Source organism: Haemorhous mexicanus, chromosome 6 (genome assembly GCF_027477595.1).
Source record: "Haemorhous mexicanus isolate bHaeMex1 chromosome 6, bHaeMex1.pri, whole genome shotgun sequence".
Classification (NCBI taxonomy): domain Eukaryota; kingdom Metazoa; phylum Chordata; class Aves; order Passeriformes; family Fringillidae; genus Haemorhous; species Haemorhous mexicanus.
In genome coordinates this window covers 38,350,175-38,363,340 of record NC_082346.1, presented here as the reverse complement: position 1 = coordinate 38,363,340, position 13,166 = coordinate 38,350,175, and positions in this window count along the sequence as shown.

Below are 13,166 nucleotides of genomic sequence, written 5' to 3'. Positions count from 1 at the left end.
GCTGACCACAGATGATCACTACATGTTAGGAATAGGAATCTTAATAAAAACAATAACTAAGGTGATTTTAAAAGCCCATGCTCATGTAAAATGTATGTGTCCACAGGCTTTACTCTGTCATCTGCCAAATGGAAGTATGATCAAGTATATGCAAGAATATGTGTGGCACTAAGTGGTGAAAAGGAAAAATTCCACAGACTGTTGCTTTCAAGATCACTACATTTCAGGAAATTCAGACAAAGTTGTAGGATTAGGAAGCTGAATGCATACATGGAAAGAGAAGAGCACAAAGCAAAACTGCTAGGTATCCAGTATACCTCTTCCCCTCTTTGCAACAATTGAAATGCACGATACTTTTATATATTCTAAAAATTTATGACTATTAGCCCCTTGCCTGTGAAGAATACAACTGTTTGAGATTCAAAGCTGGAGTGACACAGGTTTGCATGCATGAACTGGCTTGTTCTTAACAAGCTCACATTACTAAAAAAATCAGTACAAGGGTACCTACACAGATATTATCCTGGCATATCTTAGTCTTCTTATGGATTACTGACACTTGGAAAATGCAACATTCAAAAATATGCAGGAATGTACAATAGTCTCAGTCAGCTCCTCATTATGTTTCTATATTTAACTACATTTGTAGATGGCAAACTGACAAAAAAAGTAAATGAATGACTTGGGCACAGAGACCAGTAACCTTGAACTCAAAGCCAATAAAAGGCAGGTACACTAAGTGGTATATTCTCACATTTCCAGTTAACTTAGATGCAGCCAAAGACCCTTAGATGAAATATTCTGTGGGAGGCAAAGGGTATACTGTGTCCATAAAATGTGAATTATATTCCATTTACAAAAATCTCTTTGTCACACATTTGAAGTACCTGTAAATACACAGGCCCCCTGTAAGTACAGCCCCAGCTGCCTCAGAGGTCACAGTGTCTGTGGGCTGGCTCCTGAATGAAGGCACTGCCCTTGAAGTCCTAACGGCAGGCACTAGTCAGTCATGGCAGATCCATGTATTTCCAGCCTTGTTTAGCACAAATTTCCCAGCTCATTGCTAACAAAGTACTGTGACAAAGTAGAATATGTTAGATTAAACTCCTCCTGTGCATATCCTGACTCTGTGCAAAATGTGGAGCTCGAGGTAGTAAAGAACATACACACAGAGACTTGTCTGTCAATGATTGGTGGCAGCACTAAAATCCTTCACAGTGCTATATAGAAAAGAAGCACTGTTACGTGACATAATTTACTCTTTTGATCAAGAGGACAGAGGTGTCAGTGACTGTACCAGAAATATAGTTTCTTCCGTGTCTTGTTTCCCAGTCTTCCAGTCAAAACTGCCCTTGTTTTTCACTGGAAGCATCTTTTGACTGGGCTCCAGTTCCTGGGGCAAAAGGCCTCAGGGCTTTGCCCTTGCTGAAGCCCTTGCAGTGCCTTTTTCATCTCACAGACCCACTGCTTCCACATTTACTGTAGATCTGCTTTCACTTGTGCGGAGGCTCAGGCAGGTTTTGGACCAAAGGAAGGAGACTGTCTTCCAGCTCTTCCACTCTTCTAGCAGGCAGCCTATGAAGATAAAAACTCCATGATTCTGAGGAGGAGACAACAGAGTGTAGGCAAGGTACTGCAGAGGATGCAAGACTAGTATTATAAATGCTGCAATATTCTGCATGCTTAACAACTATGCTATTACACGCATTTAAAATCTTGATTCACATATTCCCTTTCTAATTGGTTTTGAGCAGACTTATTCATGTATTCATAGCCTTAAGGGTGATGAAATTAATTTATTACTCTCAATAATCCTCTCTCAATATTTGTACTCTTTTGTTGGCTAAGCTGGGGCTTTTACCAGTAAAATTATATTGGCACAGCTTCTAAAGTAGACATATTTATATGAGCACAAAAGTATCTTATAACTGTAATGGTTAAATCCCTACTCATACAAAAATAGATATACAAGTATGACTAGATCCAGACAGTATTATCACTTGAACTAAATTCTCATAAGTAGCCCAACTTTACTGTTCAGACAAAGCCTTAGCCTCCTCTTTCAAATTGCTTTGCCAAGTAGCTGTCATCATTTTATGATGCAAACAACCATGCATTTGCCTGAAACCACCAAAGCAATCGCTTTTGAGCCAAGTGGGTAATACCACAGTTTTAGATTGAACTCAAACCAGTGATCAAAGACAAAAATGCCAGGGCATTGCCAATTTTCTGAGCCATCCAGTAACTATTAGCTTATGTTGTCCGATTTGCATGATAATTGCAAAGTAAGAGGCTGTGTGATTTCACTCCATTACCAGTATATTTTCATACTTTGACGTTTTTGAGGCGTGTTTTTTTTTTTTTTTTTGTGATGGTATTTCTTGATTTTTTTTTTTGTGTTTGATTTTTTTTTTTTTGGGGGGGGTGGTGGTTTGGTTGGTTTTGGTTTTTTTTGGGTTTTTTTTTTTGCTTTTTTTTATTGGGTTTTTTTTTTAGTAGATATGTATTAAAAACTTCTTATTCTCAACCCCCTGCAGACTTTACTTTTACGCTGTAATGTTCAGTTAGGAACCATCCTCAGCGAGTGCAGAGAGCGGCGGGGCCGGCCGGGACGCTCCGGGCGGCGGCGCCGGCAGCCGAGCCCGCGGCCCCGAGCCCGGGCGCGCCTCGCCACCTCCTGGCCGGCCCCGGCACCTGCCGCGGGCCGCTCCGTCCTGCGCCGCCCATGGCGCTGCTTCGCAAAGCCTTCGGCACAGAGCGCGGATGTAAGCGCCAGCCCACCGCGGTGTTTTTAATGTGAAAACGCAGCGATTCGCGTTGAGATAGGTACTAAGACTCCTTCCGTCTGATGCCAGAATGCTTTGGAGTTTCCACTGCTGTTAATTACTCTGTGTATCAGAACAATAAGGTTCCCCCTGCCTTCCGTTTGCATAAAAAAGGCTGTAAGTTCTTTTTAAATATAGAAGCAAAAGCCAACAGCTAGAAATGGATATAGTACTTCTGGCAGCTTCTAGTCAGCAGAGGTCACGGAGCAGTGCTGCCAAGCAACTTCCAGGCAGCAACTTCCAACTAAATTATAAAATAATGCGGCATAGGAAGACAGCTGAATGTCCCACTTTCAGTTCAAAAGCATGAATCCATAAGACAATAGAGATACATTCATTAAAATGATTAGCGGTTTAATTGATAATTAATGTTGGGCAAAAAGTGGCTGTAAAGTTAAAAGCTTAGCTTGCATAAAAAAATATTTAAACAATTTGAATAGGATCCTGAAAGCTCCTTAGAAAAGTTGGGCAATGAAAAAATTGCATTCATGAGTAAAAATTATTCTGGTTTAATTCCATCCAGAGAAAGTGAACACAATATTTTTTATCTCTAGATTGAAGTTATTTTTCTTTGAAAAAAAAGAAGCATATTTGGAAAGGCAAGGTAAAAACCACAGCTAAACTGTAATGACATACACTTGGGAACATAAAAAAGAAATGGGATATTCAACTACCTACAAGTAGATGGCAGCTGATTCTTGCTCTTAGACTTCTTTTACGTGATTACTTTTTACTTCTTGATATTCTTCCTGTTCAGTCCTGCATCTCTTTTTTCCTTTAAACTCTCCCCTATCTGGCACCTAATATATATATATAGAAAATGTTGACAGTTTTCTTTGTTATTTACCATTCTGATTGTAATGTCTCCCTTAGGATGTTTTGAAGTCTTCAGCTGTTTTTTGCACAGCTAGATACCCAACATTATCAAGTACTTTAACGTGTAGCTCACATCTGTCGGTCATTAGAGTTCCCCAAGCAAAGATTCAGCAACTTACATAATTTGACCTTTCCCAGTAAATGTGCAATTCACTTCTCCATTCCCTTGCAAATTGTTCTATTGTAACCAACACACTATTTGTGGCAACATTTTCCCTATTTCTTTGACTACCATTTCAGCTTGTCTGCACATTAGGCATCACATGGTAATAGAAATAGTCTCTTCTTCTGGAATATCTTCCAGCATGATTCTTATGGGCCTGCTCCCAAAACTGGCCATGGCTGGGTCCTTTATGAATATATTGAATAAGACCTACTTCCTGCAAAGCCTTTCTGCTGGACAGTCTTTACACTTCTCGGGGGAAACTAGAAGTGGTTTTGTTCTGGCTTAACTTTGCATCTCCTTCTGCTCTTTGTCGGGGAAGATTGAGAGGATGGAAACAGGATGGAAGCCTGGAAAAACCTGACAAAATAGGTGGCAAGTGAAAATTCAAGACTGCTTTCCTCCAGTCAAAAAGACAGTGGTTTTGGCTGATTAAACTGTGGAATATGATAGCACTGCTCAAGTACAGGATAGAGTAAATTTAGTGCTGGCTTCTGAGCATAGAAATGTGAAGAAAAACAAATATTACATCAAAAAGGGATCTGCAACAATGAAGTCCTTACACAGAATACATGTTGATTCCTGCTTCTAAGTGGAGGTTACCCACACATTCAGGAGGCTATGTTTCTTCAAAGGTAGCTAACCTGTCATCCTACAGAGATTTGTGTATGACATCTAAAGACAGTAAAAGCCAAATTCACCTTTGCTAGGAAATTTTCCAGTTTACAGACACTATATCACAAGTTTCCTACTGTGTGGTTCTGAACTTAGTAGTATATAAGCCCTTTGCAAACTCTATTTTATTCATCTTTACAGAAGTCATGTGAAGATCAGACTGCCATCTTACATATTCTTTCTGTTTGTTAAAAGCATTGAGATGCATCTCAGTTAAGCATCTTTTTTTCACAGTAACAGCCTAGTCTGGCAGAGCCAGAACAGAAAGAGAACAATAGAAAACGAATTTATGGTATCTTTGCCACAGTGCAACTGTACTAATCCTTCTGTATCAGTGAAAGAAATTACTGATTGAGTTCAGGAAAACAGTTTTCCCCAGTGTAGTATCGTGGAATTAGATACATTACTTGTATATTTCACTTATTCTGCAGTGATGTCTTAGTATTTCTAAGTTCCATCACACTTTATTCCTTAGATCTGAAAAGTGAGTCCTTGTAAGGCTCTGGACACAGCATTCAAACATTCCGAGTCCCACTTGAAATCTGAAGACATATTTCTTATTGATCTAGGCATGCCATCAGTCTTTTCCAGTGTACAGTTCCTTTGTTTGTCAGATATTCTTAACCCACTCAGAATTGCACCATTGCTTGCCCAAAGTGTGGGGCCTTAGGACCTGCACTGGTAGGCAGACTCATTCCTCTCTGTCAGCATCATCTAACTTGATTTTATATTGTTTGATACTTATGGAAGAAATAAATGAAAGCAACTTGAGCAGGAAAAAAATAATCTTTTCCAAAAGCATTGGGTCTATGTCCTGAAAGTTCTGTTCTAAAATACACTGTTGTTTGATAAAAGCTTGTTTCCCATTAGAATATTCCTTATTAAATAAGAAAACAGACATTAGCAGACAAAGCAATCTAAGTTACTTTGTTTACCTCTCTTCAGGGGTATGGTATTAAAATAGAAACTCTAAGAAATTTGTGGGGGCAAGGATTAGCTTAGCAAATTGCTACCAGGAGATGGCACCATTAACAAAATAATTTGAATGCCACGTATAAGTTCCTCTGGACCACCTCTATGTTTGAATGCTTTGGCAATTCCAGGTGTTGTCTGAGCGTGATCCTGCATATCATTTATCCAGGCAATCCTCGCATGCCAGCAATCCCGGGAATGGTGCAAGCATCCTGCACAATGCATCACTAGTGACTTTTTTTCTCCTGTTGGCAGATCAGGATTTACCAAACACAGGAAGAGGCTAGGAGATTCTGGGCAACATTTTCCTCTCTGATAAGTATAAACTGATTTGGAAATAGGACTGAGGGGATATAGGGGTATAATATATATCCATATGTAATAGGTTGGGGGCTTTATTTATTTATTTTTAAATTTTATTTTATTCTGCCATTTATAGGCTGCCACTAACTCGCATGAAGACTGAGTGCAGTGTCAGAGAAGGGCTGATGTGAAGTGGACTAGCCCCAGTCACAGCTGCAAGAGCCAAATGCAAATATTTAAACACTCTTTCCTAGAGGCTGAAGGTATGACATTGTCATCCTTCCAATGTCTCTAAAGAATTGGACTAAATGATTTTATATTTGCAAGCCTTAAGGGAATCTGACTTAAAATGACAAGAATTTAAAGGCTCTGAGACCTTATCCTACCCTGCTCTGAGAGCATCTCTGTGGTCGGATTGGGTCTGTGAAAGGTGAAGGAAAGATTTTGGTTGACAACAACAATGTCAGATTTTCACCTGTTAACTGCAGACAAACTGGAGCTTTGCACTCACACAGCTTGCAGGATCGAATCCCCAGTGTGACAGGAAGCAAAATATTTGCCATGTGTTTCATTTCAGTTTTAAGCACTTCAGGTTTTGAATCCTCTCGGTTAAGTAATTGATGTTTGAATGCCCTGTCTCCTGCTTGGTATTTTAAAATAAACCTTGCTACAGCACAGATTATGAATCAAAACAGCTGCTGAAACTGAAAGTGTACTTAAGCAGCAAGACGGCTCTTTGTGAATCATAGTAACTAGTCTTACATATATTACTTCAGCATCCAGGGAGCTAAATTTCATGTACTTTGGCTTAAAAAAATCCATTATATAGATCTGGTGTTTACAGATTTTTTAAAATTTTTTTTCCTTCCTTTTTTTTTTAACGTCTCCCCCATCACTTCCTGCCCTAAAACCAATGAACTAAAAAAATCCCTTTTTATCAATATCTATTGTCAAACTCGTGTTTTTCATATGAGATTATGAATAAATCTTTTGTCTTCTGCAAATACAACCAGAAGCTATCAAAAATCAATTTTTACAAGCATTCCAGTAAGCTGTTTGCAAGACAGTTGAACTCTGTCATGGAAGCCCCTCCTGGCATGGTTAAAACACCCGCGTTATCCCTTGTTCATTGGTTGCATGGTGAACTTTAAGGGAGCTGAATAAAGAAAAGAAAGCGAGGGCTCAAAATTTGACATTTTAATGGGGTTAAGTTATGAGCTGTGTCTATGTTTCACTGTAGAGAAGCCAGGCCATGAAAACATGTGGGGGCAATCAATTTCTCTGCATTAAAAACTGTGATGAAAAGACTAGATACAATTCTCTTGAAGCATGCAAGTGCCCATGTAAAATCTAGGTACAAAAAACTTCTCTACTTAAACAGGAAGGGAGGTGATTCTCCCCATCTCCTCAGCCCTGGAGAGGCTATGTCTGGAGTACTTAGTCCATTTCTGGGCTCCCCTGATCAAGAAAGACACGGAGTTCCTGGAGAGGGTCCAGCAGAGGCTACAAAAATCTATTAAGGGACCAGAGTATCTTAGTTATGAAGACAGGCTGAGGGGGCTGGGCCTGCTCAGCCTGAAGCAGAGCATGCTGAGAAAATATCTTATCAATGCATAGGACTATTTCAAGAGCAGGTGGGGGCAGAGCCTTTTCAGTGGTGCCCAGCAACAGAACACGGCACAATAGGCACAAACTGAAGCACAGGAAGTTCTGTCTGAAGATGGGGAAAATCCTCTTTACATTGAGGGTAACAGAGCAGTGGAATAGGCTGTCCAGAGATGTTGTGGAGCCTCCTCCTCTGGACATATTTAAAATCTGCCTGGAGATTGTCCTGTGCAACCCGTTCTGGGTGAATATTCGCCTGCAGAAGGATTGGACTAGATGACCTCCAGAGCTTCTTTTCAGCCCCAACCATGCTAAGATTCTGTAAAATCAGAAATTATAGAAGCCATTGCTAAAAACACACAAAATCAATCAGAAGGTATAATAAAAGGAGCATAGTAATTGAAAATAAACACTAGGCACTGAAAGCAAATTAATGTAGAATCATCAGGAGTCCAGGAGGCAAAATTACAGTATAATGGTATTTTATACATCAAAGAAACAGCCTAAATGAAGTAAAAGTAGTGTAATGATGTTAAAAATTAAAGAACTGGGGCAAAAGTCAACGCTTGGATAAGCAAATGGAGATATCAGCAAAGATGTTCTCAACCTTATGCTATCTACAGTGGAAAGGGAAATAAAAAAATTGTGCATGGTCTTTGTAATCAACCATAACTCAGAAAGCATTTTTTGTCCTAGCCAAAAGCAGCACACAGACTGGTCCCTGGCTGCTTGGAGTCCTTAATAAATGTTATAGTATTAATCAGTCTTTCTACTGCACAATGATGTGCTACACAGCCCATGTCTTTCCTAACTTATAGTCTTACTGCTGTAGCTAACTAAACCTTGTTCTCTGAGCTTCAGCAAACACTCTAAACTACATGTTTTGAGAAGCTATCTCCTCTAAAAAGCCATATTTAGTGCAAAATATACCTTACTGCACACATTCATGGCAAAAGACAATGGAGTCAGAGCTCTCTGTACATGCAGTGGGTTTATCTGCATTTCTGCTTGCAGTTCAACATATAGGGAATAACACTCAAAGACACTTGAGAAAATGTGTTTGGGTTTTTTTTCCTTGCCTATTACTTTTAGTGGAATTATTCTTTGATTATTACACCAATTTAAATGAATAGGGGAGGGCACAAGTTACAGAGTTGAAAGCAGGACCAGCTTTAGTTCTTCGTTTCTACTGGCCATTCATCTGAATGTCATGAGGGAATCCAGCCACTGAATGCCTGAATGTTTGGAGTATCTGGAACTGATGGGAAGCCTGAGCACTGCCCTTTAACCTTCTGGCCTCTTGGCTTACTCTTAGATTCCCCCAGAAAAGCTGAACCTTGCTGTTCAACTTCCTATCCCAGCAGTAAACTCAAACTCCATTGTTACCTAAAGTCCTAAATCTCTCTGAAAAGTGAGCTCTCTGCTTTACAATTTAACCCTTCAAGCACCCAATCAATGATCCAATCAATTTCCACTGGAGCAAAAGTTTTGTCCTCCTTTTTTAAAATCGGATTGGTTTTTACTTAATACAATGGAGGAGATTATAAAGTTCTAGAAAAAGAACAAATATCCTTAATTTAATGCCATGTTTTAGCTGTCCCTATTTAGAAAATCTTGGAAATTCATCTGTCTTCAGAAATATGGGGAAAGACTCTATGTCTTCCCTCAGCAGAATGCCCCATCAGCTCCATGCCTCTCATTCCACCTGCTGCAATTTGCAAGCAAACTGCTATCAAGAAGGGATTCCACTTCTAGAGCAGCTGGAGCTTATAGTTGTGGGTCTTGTGTCTGCAGTCCCTGGAATAGAAGTAGAGGAGCGAAAGTAGGGAAACACATCTTAAACTTGAAAACAAGGTGGATTTTGCAATCTAATGTGATTATGTTTACATTCTGGGAACTATGCATTGATAGATTCACACATTATGTGCATTTTTCCAAGGAGAATATAGAATTAATAAAACACTCTATCAAAGCAGCAAATAATTAGACCTAGACAAGTCAAATTGAATATTGTGTTGCATACTAAAAAAGCTGGAAGGGTTGTGGAGCAACTAGGGCAACCTTGCTGTGAGGAGGCTTCACTCAGGTGTTAGCCTGAGTTAAGATGGAACAGAGAGGCAGTAGTGTGCAGAAAGTGCAAAAGCAAGGAGGTAGAGTCTCAATGAGAAATCCAGAAAACAACAGGACAAAGGAACAAGGACGAGGCTCATAGAGACGATTGCGATTTTTTTAACTTGAGATAAAGTGATTTATATAGACACTCTAATTTCTTCCACATGATGTAGAATCTTGTCCTAGTTATCTTCCCTATCAAGTGAAAAGCCTTTTGGTGGAATATTGTGCAAAGAGCTTCAAGGCCCTCATCCTCATTGAGAGGCTGGAAGTTCTTGGTATAGTACCTACGGAACAGCTCTTTTCTACAAACTTCAGGCATTAACTTCTGCCTGGTTCATTTTTCTGTTCTCATGTTTCTGTTTTAGAGTTTAATCAAGGAGAAAAAGGAAAAGAGGAACATTCTGCATGCTGGAATAGAACTGCTCTTCTGCTGACCCTGATCTTCAGGTCTGACAAAGAAATCAGCTGAGCCCTCAATCATCCCCCCAAGCTGAAAGCACTTACATTCAAGAGCTTCAGTGTAAAAAATCAGCTAACCTACAAACAGGCAAACAAACAAAATGTTGATTGGTTAACAGCGGGCTATTTTTCAATTAGTTCTTAGTCTATGTAATCCTGGCCAAAACCTGATTTGGAGACCAATCTAACAGTCATGAAAGGCTCACCTACAGTAGTGCAAGTTGTACCTGAAATCCATTGAGGCACACTTTGTTTCCAGGCTTTAGACACACTTTAAGGCACATTTCCTTGTACTCCAGACATTTACCAACAAGTCTACTAAGCTCAGTTTCTCTCTAATTTTAATTAATTGTCACATTTACTAGTGCTCCTCTTTGCTTATGTTTTGATGCAAATTTTAGTCTGGATTGCAGAACTTTAGGTCCATCTGCCCATACAAAACCCTATGACTTTAAACAGAGCTGCCTAAAAATAACAGAACTGGGGTAAATGTTGAGAGGCTTTCCTCTCTCCTTCCTGCCCAATTCACTGACAGAAACTGATGACTATTTTGGAAAGCAGATTGCCAACATCTAGAACTCTGGAATCTCAGGTCAAATCTCTGAGCGTTCACTCAACTCTCCATCCTTCCAAAGTACCTAATCAAAGTAAACATGGGGCCTCAGGATGAAACCTGGAGAGAGAAGCACCTTCCAGCTCTAAGTTAAAATATCTCCTAAGAGTTCAGCCATAGTCAAGTACTCTGCTGGTGGTCCTGAGCAAAATTTCCCTTCCAAATTTCACAGTCTTGAAAAAGGAGCATTCTCCCTTGTAGGAGTCTGTATGAATGTAGTCTTTGAAGCTGTAAATAAGAGGGGTTAAATATTCAACACCTGACGTTTTTTATGCAGAATTTTGTTTTCAAGTGTCAAGAGTACCCATCCAGAAAAAATAAAATAGCTAAACCAGAAACAAAAAAAACACCAAAAGAAATAAATAAAAACTCTCTGAGAGTTTAAAAAACTTACATTTTCAGACAGATAAAAAAAAAAAATCAGTTTTTCAAGAAAAAAAGTTGAGGCCTGCAACCCTACAGTTTTTGACAAGCAGTATTTCATGCTACTTAGAGGTTTAGTTAGATTTCCTCTGATTGCTTTAATCAAAGTAGGCAAGCCAGTTCATCAAAAGGTGTATGATCATGAAAGGCATATATCGTATATCAAGAAAAGCATATATTGTATATCTGATAAATATCTTAAGTATAAACAAATTATTATTAGGAAAAAAATTCTTCACTGAAAGCATGGCCAAGCATTGTAATAGGCTACCCAGGGAAGTGATGGAGTTACTATCCCTGGAAGTGTCCAAAAAACATGTAGATGTGTCACTAAAAGTCTTGGTTTTGTGGTAGAGTCGGCAGTGTTAGTGGTTGGGCTTGATGATCTTGGACATCTTTTCCATCCTTAAAGATTCTATGACATAACCTTTCGTAGTTATTTGAAATGGGGATGACAAGACACACCTTCTAGCCAGTGTAGTAGTGGGACAATAAAATGCCATTTTTTTCCCCAAAGTTTACCAATACAATAAAGTTAGAAGTAAGAAAAATAAAAACCTTTGATAATATCAGATTCAAGCTATCAGAATTGTTTACCACTTATAGACAGTTCAGATACACTAAGATCTGAATAACTTCCAGAGAAGTGACGCATTCTTGTTTTTACAAGGTTCCAGAGCAGTATTTTTTTTCCAAAGTACAAAAAAAAAAAAGCATAGAAAGTAAAAGCCAAACCACTGAGATAATCATTCTTCTAAAACTGGATTAAAATCACTAAAGCAATCAAACAAATTGTAATTGAATCAGCATTTACCAATAATTTTGCTATATTGTACCTTGAATTTAATTTCTATTCTCTACATAGAGAGCTCTCTCTTTTTTTTTTTTTTTTTGTATGTTTTGTCCATATCCAGTATTTCTTTCTTCTTCAGCTTTTTATCCCACAGTGTGAGGCCTAAAAGCTCCTTCTAAATCACAAAGGAGCCATGCGTGCATCACTTCCACATAATTTAATGGAGAACAGTAAAATGAATATTTAGACTTTAATCATCCAATGGTACCTAAGATATATCTAAGAGTGCATGAGTGATGCAGCCTTCTGGGAAAGGAAGGCAAGGTGGAGTCAGGCAGATGGAGGAAGGCATGGAAAGGTAAGGCAAGGCAAGGAAAGGATATTCGTTCACAGCTTTAAGGTCTGAATGTCCACCTATTCTTCTTAAAATTGTATTATTATTTATATTAATATTATGTTGATATTACATTATCACCTTTTACTCCACCAGTTAAGGATCAAAATGTGCAAAAAATACCTTAGCCTCATGGCAGCTGGTCAGCAGAAAAAGAATTTTTTACTGGAAGAGTTTGAAACCCATTTAAACACCAGGACCATTTTAAGTTTTCTTCTTCACATTTTCTTCATATTTGAAACACCTTGTATGCAGCTGTTCTGTAACAGAGGTTATATGGTCTGATTCTCACTAGTTTATGATATTTCCATTACTCCAGGGATTTTATAGAAACTGGAGAAATCCAAGGATGGAGAATCCAATGGCAATGCATAGCAAACAACCATCTCTCTCTCAGTCTTGTATCAGCACAATTTGTTTTTATCACTTTATCCTAGGAATTAAAAGTGAACTAAATTAATAAAACTCATTGCAGACAGAATTTTGATAACAACACTCATTAGCATATCTGAGTTTGTTCTGTGTATTAGCAGCACCAAGGCTAGGCTGAGGAGTAGCAAAGAGCACCTGTCAAAACAAAAGAGCTTCACGCCTCACAAGTTTAAGCCCCAGGTAAGAAACTCGGCCTTGTGGATAGGCTGAAAAGAAGATGTTGCAACCTGAAACGAAATAGACTTGTAAGAGAGAAAATGAGATCCCTCTGGGTGCCAATAGTCCTCTGTTTGCCATGATTAAATCCTCTTTGTTTCATTACATACATCAGTGGAGAAACAAACAAGGAGATCAAGATAAAGAGCTTGCGACGCATCTTTCTCTCTTTTTCCCTCTCCATCAAAATTGCCACCTTTTTCCTTGGACTGGCTTAAAAGAACTGCCTTGCTCAAATAAAATTGATGAGACCTCTGAGCAGGTGTACAAGACAGCTTTTGGCTTTAAAAAGTGCGAAGCAC